Source organism: Salvelinus alpinus, chromosome 9 (assembly GCF_045679555.1).
Source record: "Salvelinus alpinus chromosome 9, SLU_Salpinus.1, whole genome shotgun sequence".
NCBI classification, from domain to species: domain Eukaryota; kingdom Metazoa; phylum Chordata; class Actinopteri; order Salmoniformes; family Salmonidae; genus Salvelinus; species Salvelinus alpinus.
The window spans coordinates 24,792,186-24,801,944 of NC_092094.1; positions in this window are offsets into that span (position 1 = coordinate 24,792,186).

The window sequence follows — 9,759 nt, forward strand, 5'->3', positions numbered from 1 at the left end:
AACGTTGTATTGATTAATGTGACGACTGCTGTTCATCGAATGATTAACTGTTTATAATTACGTGATTCAATTAATTAATATCGATTTTACAGCAGTCGCTAATTAATTAATTTCCTCTACAGTCTCATCCTGAACGTCGCATAATAAGTGAATCTGCACAAACCCGAGTCTCACTAAATCATTCCGTAGCACACCAATTGAGTTGATTATTTATTTACTAACAAGCTAAATGACAATATAAGATACACAAACACACAGTCTAGGCTTTTTATATAAACTTAGTACAATGAAACATGTCCCTAGTGGGCCAACACAATAGGACACGTGTTACCCAAAATGGGTAATTTAGAAAGAGAAAGAGAGTGCACGACAGAAAAGCACACTTGGATAGATTTGTAAACTATGCTTAGTTTAGCCCTAACACCTTGCCCCGAACTGCCGCTCTTATGGGTCAGAATATAATGGTGTAATTACTTGTCGAAGGTCTCCGATGGGGTGTCTCTTCTCCTCTGATGGCGGCACTTCTTTTGTTACCAGGTGTAAGTCTCTGATTGTCCACACGATGTCAGTGCCCTTTCTCTTAGTGGTTTGTTTCCTCGCCCTCGTTCTGAAAAGGGGTCTTCTACGGACTGCTAATCAGCCGTGTATAGATGGTTCCAGCGTGGGAATGAAAGCAGTGTAGACACACGATTCCTTAGATAGAATAACTGTCTGGTTCTGCTTGAATTCACCCACTTAGACACAGCTACTCATCCTTAGCATAAATTGTTAAGGGGTTATTTTGTCCTTTTCAACCTCATGTTGCATTTTGGGGTTGCGACTGTAACAGGGTTGGTTATGTTTCCACTTGCCTCTAAAGAAATGTGTATTTAATGTTCAAGCATTCTTATTGGTTGGTTCAACTCTGATGACAATAAGGTGTGTTGTGATTGGCCCCACTTGCAGATAGGGGCAACAGCGACGTTGTACTTGACGAGACAGAGGTTCTTCTGGCATGGTCTGGAGTCGGATGTGAGAGAGTATGTCAAGACCTGCAAGAGGTGTGTGTTCAGTAAGGCCCCCGAGCCAGAGGCCAGAGCTCCACTGGAGAACATCATCACGACTGAGCACCTCGAGTTGGTGTGTGTGGACTTCTGGTCTGCTGACTCCAACAACAAGTCCTTGGATGTTCTGGTCGTCACTGATCATTTTACTAAGATGGCCCATGCCTTCTTGTGTCCGAACCAATCAGCTAAAGCAGTGGCCCGTCAGCTGTGGAACAACATCTTCTGTGTGTATGGTTTTCCTCGTCGTATCCACTCTGACCAAGGGGCCAACTTTGAAAGTAAATTGATTGCTGAGTTGTTGAGTGCTGCAGGAGTCCAGAAGTCGCACACAACTCTCTACCATCCGATGGGTAACGGGGGAGTCGAAAGGTTCAATAGAACGCTGGGAAACATGATCAGGGCTTTACCTACGAGAGCGAAGCACAGGTGGCCCCAGAAGCTGAAGTCGCTGACCTTCGCCTACAACTGTACAGTCCATGAAACCACGGGCTACGCCCCTTTCCAGTTGATGTTTGGGAGAACCCCACGTCTGCCTGTCGACATGATGTTTGGGACTGTGCTGCAAGACTATGACGAGTACATCAAGTCCCTGACGAGAGACCTGAGGGAGGCCATGGAGATGATACAGGTGTCGGCAACCAAACAGCTGAAGAGGCATGCGGGCCTCTACAACAGGAAGATCAGAGGAGCTCCAGTGGAGGTCAGTGATCGGGTGCTGCTGGCAAATAAGGGTGAACGTGGAAAGAGGAAGCTGGCGGATCGTTGGGAGAACAACCTCTATATTGTTACGGTGAAGAATAGTGACATTCACATCTTCAAGATACAGGACATGTCGACTGGCCAGGAGAAAACGGTCCACCATAATCTGATAATGCCTGTAAACTTCTTGCCTCTCCCTGACACTGCCTTGGAGACACCGAATACGGGAGACCGTGAGGATCCGAGTGAGGAGATGGAGGACTCATCCATGAACGATATACCAGAAATGGACATCGGTGAGAGGACTAGTGTGTGGGTATCAGAACAGACCTCGGAGGAAACACAGTCGGATCCCTCTGAAAAAGAGACCCCAGATGTGCTGGAAGATGGGCCACTGGCGAGGGACCCTCAGAACTCACCACATTCTGAGGGTGCCACTGGTGGCACAAGCATGTCAGAGCTAACCTTTGGAGAAGAAATGTCCAGCAACAGTCACAGAACCCTTGACCTTGACTATCCACTGACTGTGGACAGTGACCCACCAGTGGTGGTTGTAGGTGAACAGGTTAAACGTAATGATAACTCTGTTAGGCCTGTGGCTGGCCAGGGGCTGGTCGGGTTAGGAAACGCCCAGTGAGACTCATAGAGACTATGCAGACACAGAGGGTTTTTCATACAGAATTCATTAGAATACCGGTGTAGGATTAGAATCCAAGTCTGAAGCCCATTTTATTTTTTTACATTTATTTTTTTACTTTCAAGAGACCTCATGGAGGTCATGGGTCAGAGGTCAAGCAGGCCAAGGTTTTTCTGTCTAAGGTTATTATTGTCACTGAGTGTACTGAACATGTAACAGGCATGTTTTCCTACGGGGTCTTTGAATTCCCCTAATTCACTTTAGAGAATAGTCTTTGCACTGGAATATTTGGTGACATATGTATTGCAAGGTATTACATACCTCATTTTGTTTCTTTATAGTATGCAAGTGTAATTCAGCAGGGGAGAATGTAACAGGGTTGGTTATGTTTCCACTTGCCTCTAAAAAAATGTGTATTTAATGTTCAAGCATTCTTATTGGTTGGTTCAACTCTGACAATAAGGTGTGTTGTGATTGGCCCCGCTTGCAGATAGGGGGAGATCGCGAACGTCAGGTCTTCCCAGTATGAAAATGTGATGCAAGGGGTAGGTCACGTTCTGAATATTGTTTTATATTTTACAATGTGTACAAGTTTGCTGTACGTTACTGATTTATACATGTGTGGGTATATGGTACCTGTTAGGGATTGAGGGTCTTTCTGGTTTTTTAAGTGTGTTAGCTAGCATACACCGATGTAATGGTCACATAAGCCCACTGCTAACACAGTTATCTTCATGCTACAGATTTTGCCATCGGCAGCCATCAATATCGTTAAGCACTGCACAACTAACTTGCTGTTTCCCATTTAACAACAACAGCAGAAATAAATGATGCTCAACTGGGACCACTGGCTGATGTGATTTATTAGGAGAAAACACAACGCAAGGAGAGTACGATATACATCTGTTACACGACTACTCGAACCTTGGCTGCAGCGCATGGTCACCTTGTCTGAATTGTACATTCTTAACTCACAAGTTTTATACCCTTGGGTCAGAAAGGGGCGTTTCTGTCTTTATGGCAAGTTCTCTGGGCGTAACTAGTTACGAGGCAAGGTATGGATTTTACTCAGATCCAATTTAGACAACTAACTTAACATTTCATCTTTACAAAAACATTCTATTTGATCTGGACATTTTCCACACAACGTACAGGATACAAACATCAGATACATATTATGAAAACTCTTCAAGTTACAATGTTTCGTTATAACGTCATCATTAATAACATAACAAAAACAACATTCATTTTCATATTACATCTATCGTTGTTTCCACCATTTATGGCATGTTACTGTTCTGAGGTAGGTTCTCCACAGGGCCCACTCACACATTCCAATCCTCCATACTGAGAGGACAAAGGATTCGTCTGCTGTTTAAAAGATTTACAATGGGCATTAAACTTAACACATAACACAGAAAACACAGTGCCAAACTGAATGTCTTTGAATCTGAAATCTCTGAGCTAGAGAAAACCTACCAAAGACGCCAGACGAAAGACCTTTTGGTAACAAAAAAACTGAAATATTATACTCTGAACACATATCAGGCTGAGAGGGCCCTCACTAAATCAAAACAGCGTTACTACGAACTTGGAGAAAAAGCACACAAAGTATTGGCATGGCAACTGAAAGCAGAAGAAAGTAAGAGGACAATTAATGCTATAGAAACTCTTACTAACGAGATAACTTTCAACCCTACTGAAATTAATGATACTTTTAAGAAATATTACAAAGACCTCTATACTTCCCAATCAAGCGATGATCTATCAGGAGATAAACTCTTTTCTCTCCTCTCTCAACCTCCCATGCCTGTCAGAGGAAGACCGAGAGCGCCTGAGTGAACAGTTCTCAGTCCCTGAATTGTTGGAGGCCATTAAATCCTTACCTTCTAATAAATCTCCTGGGGAGGATGGCTTCCCTCCAGAGTTCTATAAAACATTTAAGGAGCTGTTGGTGCCCTACCTTATGAAGGTACTTAAAAAATCTGGGGAGGACAACTGCTTTCCAGAGTCTTTCTCTCAAGCGGTGATTACAGTAATTCACAAGAAAGGGAACCGCCTATAGACCAATCTCTCTCCTTAACACAGATTGTAAACTGGTCACCAAGATGCTATCTAAGAGACTGGAGTCATGTCTCCCCTTGTTGGTCAACCCAGATCAGACTGGCTTCATAATTAATAGATTGTCCTCCAATAATCTCAGAAGGTTCTTTGATATAAATCACCTTGCTAACAAAAACAAAATACCTAGTGTTATAGTCTCCCTCGACGCCGAAAAAAAGGCCTTTGATAGGGTTGAATGGCCATATCTCTTTCGCGTCTTGGAAAAGTTTGGTTTATGCACCGTGTTTGTAAATTTGATAAAATCACTCTACAAATCTCCTAAAGCTAGGATTGCTACCAATGGGATTACTTCCTCCTCGTTCCCTCTCTATAAGGGGAACAGACAAGGTTGCCCAATTAGCCCCCACCTCTTCGCTCTCGCCGTCGAACCATTGGCTGAGGCTATTAGAACATGCCCTGACATACATGGCTTTGAGGTGGGCCCCCATACTAGAGGTTGACCGATTATGATTTTTCAACGCCGATACCGATTAATCGGCTGATTTTAAAAATGTATTTGTAATAATGACAACATTATTACAACAATACTGAATGAACACTTATTTTAACTTAATATAATACATCAATAAAATGAATTTAGCCTCAAATAAATAATGAAACATGTTCCATTTGGTTTAAATAATGCAAAAACAAAGTGTTGGAGAAGAAAGTAAAAGTGCAATATGTGCCATGTAAGAAAGCTAACGTTTAAGTTCCTTGCTCAGAACATGAGAACATATGAAAGCTGGTGGTTCCTTTTAACATGAGTCTTCAATATTCCCAGGTAAGACGTTTTAGGTTGTAGTTATTATAGGAATTATAGGACTATTTCTCTCTATACCATTTGTATTTCATTAACCTTTGACTATTGGATGTTCTTATAGGCACTTTAGTATTGCCAGTGTAACAGTATAGCTTCCTTCCCTCTCCTCGCTCCTCCCTGGGCTTGAACCAGGAACACAATGACAACAGCCACCCTCAAAGCATCGTTACCCATGCAAAGCAAGGGGAATAACTACTCCAAGTCTCAGAGCGAGTGACGTTTGAAACGCTATTAGCGCGCACCCCGCTAACTAGCTAGCCATTTCACATCGGTTACACAAGCCTAATCTCGGGAGTTGATAGGCTTGAAGTCATAAACAGCGCAATGCTTGACACACAACGAAGAGCTGCTGGCAAAACGCACGAAAGTGCTGTTTGAATGAATGCTTACGAGCCTGCCGCTGCCTACCACCGCTCAGTCAGACTGCTCTATCAAATCATAGACTTAGTTATAACATAATAACACACAGAAATACGAGCCGTAGTTCATTAATATGGTCGAATCCGGAAACGATCATCTTGAAAACAAGACGTTTATTCTTTCAGTGAAATACGGAACCGTTCCTTATTTTATCTAAGGGGTGGCATCCATTAGTCTAAATATTTCTGTTACATTGCACAACCTTCAATGTTATGTCATAATTACGTAAATTTCTGGCAAATTAGGCAGTCCAAACTGTTGCATATACACTGACTCTGCGTGCAATGAATGCAAGAGAAGTGACACAATTTCACCTGTTTAATATTGCCTGCTAACCTGGATTTGTTTCAGCTAAATATGCAGGTTTAAAAATATATACTTCTGTGTATTGATTTTAAGAAAGGCATTGATGTTCATGATTAGGTACACATTAGAGCAACGATACGCACCGCATCGATTATATGCAACTCAGGACACGCTAGATAAACTAGTAATATCATCAACCATGTGTAGTTAACTAGTGATTATGATTGATTGATTGATTGTTTTTTATAAGATAAGTTTAATGCTAGCTAGCAACTCACCTTGGCTTACTGCATTCGCGTAACAGGCAGTCTCCTCGTGGAGTGCAATGAGAGGCAGGTGGTTAGAGCGTTGGACTAGTTAACTGTAAGGTTGCAAGATTGAATCCCCCGAGCTGAAAAGGTGAAAATCTGTCATTCTGCCCCGTTCCTAGGCCGTCATTGAAAATAAGAATGTGTTCTTAACTGACTTGCCTAGTTAAATAAAGATGTGGTGTACATGATTTTTTTTTAAAAATTTTTTTTTGCCAAATCGGTGTCCAAAAATACCGATTTCCGATTGTTATGAAAACTTGAAATCGGCCCTAATTAATCGGCCATTCCGATTAATCGTTCGACCTCTACCCCATACCCATAAGTTATCACTTTTTGCGGACGACCTTATCTTATTTCTAACGAACCCAGAACATTCCCTCTCTCACTTACAGAACCTATTACAGTATTATAGTTCTTTCTCTGGATATAAGGTCAATTTTGATTAAAAGCTAAATTTTACCATTGTCTGTCTTTGACCATTAAGCATACGTTTCCTTTTAGATGGTTGCATATGGGCTTCACATATTTGGGCATAATGGTGGATGGTAACCTGAACAACCTCTTAACTATTAACTCAATCTGGCCAGCTTGTTGCAAAAGGTGGATGGTGACCTGTGTAAATGGATGGACTTGCCTCTCACTCTACTGGGTAGAATTTATGTAATTAAAATGAATGTCCAGCCCAGATTTCTATATTTGTTTCAATCTCTCCCCATCCCTGTGCCCGCAGAATCATTTTCCTCTCTCAACAAGCTGACCAGACGGTTTATCTGGCACGGCAAAACCCCTAGGGTTAACTTGGATAAGTTGACCCTTGATTACGGTCAAGGGGGCTTAAATCTCCCCAGTTTCAGAATGTATTACTGGGCTGTGCAGTCTAGATTCCTGGCTCAGAGGTTTGACAATGGTCCTTCTCTCTCATGGTTGAACATTGAAAAGTTTGAGGTAAATGAGGACACTGGAGCAGAATTGTTTTACAAAAAATGAAAATCTATACAAACCATCACAGACAGCCCTTTAATTATACATTCTGTCCTGGCATGGTGCAAACTGCATGAGCTGTTAAGACGAGAGGGATTTCTTTCCCCTAAAACCCCTCTATGGAACAATAGATTGATTCCTATGTTTTTCCAGAATAGTAACTTTAGACCATGGTCTGATAAGGATATCACTCATCTGGAACATTGTTATGAGGGAATTCTTATCTCTTGCGAACAGCTGAAACAGAAATACCACTTGTCTAACAGGGACTTCTTTAGTTACCTACAACTACGAAATTTTATTAGGGTGACTCAAGGGACAATGGGACCTACCTAAGATGTCACCTATTGAACAACTCTGCCATGCAGACCAACCACTGTTCAAGACCATTTCCCGTGTTTACGATGCTCTTATGTCAGGACTAACACTGCCTGAGCTAGACAAACCCCGACTTAGATGGGGAAAAGATCTGGGTATTAATCTTTATGAAGGACTATGGAGAGACCTATGCAGGGATGGTGTTACTTCCACATTGAACTCCAGATTAAAGGTTGACCGATGGCCGATTAATTAGGGGCAATTTCAAGTTTTCATAACAATCCGTAATCGGCCTTTTTGGACGCCGATTATGGCCGATAACATTTCAATTCACAAGGAGACTGCGTGGCAGGCTGACCACCTGTTACGCGAGTGCAGCATCAAAAGGACCTTGTGGCTGTAAGGAGCCAAGGTAAGTTGCTAGCTAGCATTACATTTATCTAAAAAAAACAATCAATCTTAACATAATCACAAGTTAACTACACATGGTTGATGATATTACTAGGTTAACTAGCTTGTCCTGCGTTGCATATAACCAATGCGGTGCCTGTTAATTTATCATTGAATCACAGCCTAACCAATTCAGTTTGTCCGCTTATATGTCCTGTGCCATTATTGTGTATTATATGATTCTATAGTAAGAAGAATATAATTGAACTAGAAAGTATATTTTTTCCATTCCGGGGCAAATGCGCATATGAAGTGTCTATGTTTAGAGTAAAAGTGATCATTTGAAGCAGGTCCTATACGCTAGATTTAGAGTTATTTGGCAACTATAGTTGTGAATGATACAAACCTTAGAATGTCTTAGAAATTAAAACATATATGGGCTGCATGATGCGACTATAGGCTATTGACGATTTGAGAAAGCCTACTTCAACTTCGCCAAACGGGTGATTTAACAAAAGCACATTCACGAAAAAAGCACAATCGTTGCACAAATGTACCAAACCATAAACATCAATGCCTTTCTTAAAATCAATGCACAAGTATATATATTTTTTAAACCTGCATATTTAGTTAAAATAAATTAATGTTAGCAGGCAATATTAATTCTGGAAATTGTGTCACTTCTCTTGCGTTCAGTGCAAGCAGAGTCAGGGTATACGCAGCAGTTTGGGCCACCTGGCTCGTTGCGAACTGTGTGAAGAACATTTCTTTCTAACAAAGACCGTAATTAATTTGCCAGAATTTTACATAATTATGACATAACATTGAAGGTTGTGCAATGTAACAGCAATATTTAGACTTAGGCTTTCCACCCGTTCATTAAAATACGGGACGGTTCCATATTTAAATGAACGTTTTGTTTTCAAAATGATAGTTTCTGGATTTGACCATGTTAATGACCAAAGGCTCGTATTTCTGTGTGTTTATTGTATTAGAATTAAGTCTATGATTTGATATTTGATAGAGCAGTCTAACTGAAGGTAGGCCTTGAAATACATCCACAGGTACACCTCCAATTGACTCAAATGATGTCAATTAGCCTATCAGAAGCTTCTAAAGCCATGACATAATTTTCTGGAATTTTCCAAGCTGTTTAAAGGCACAGTCAACTTAGTGTATGTAAACGTCTGACCCACTGGAATTGTGATACAGTGAATTATAAGTGAAATAATCTGTCTGTAAACAATTGTTGTAAAAATGACTGGTGTCATGCACAAAGTAGATGACCTAATCGACTTTCCAAAACTATAGTTTGTTAACAAGAAATTTGTGGAGTGGTTGAAAAACGAGTTTCAATGACTCCAACCTAAGTGTATGTAAACTTCCGACATCAACTGTATATACATATGTACACAAACACAAGATAACATATGCACTATACACACATGTACACATTGATTTTGGGTTATAGATATGTGGTAGTAGAGTAGAGGCCTGAGGGCACAAACTTAATATGTTGTGAAATCTGTTATGAATGTATTGTAATGTTTTTTGCTGGACCCCAGGAAGAGTTGGGGATCCATAATAAATACAAATGCAAATACAAATTGGCACTATGAAATGCAATTACAAACCTTTTAACCTTTTTTAATTGCATCACGTATTTCACTATTTATTATCACCATGAATTATCCTTGTATATACTGTTCCTATATTTATTACATA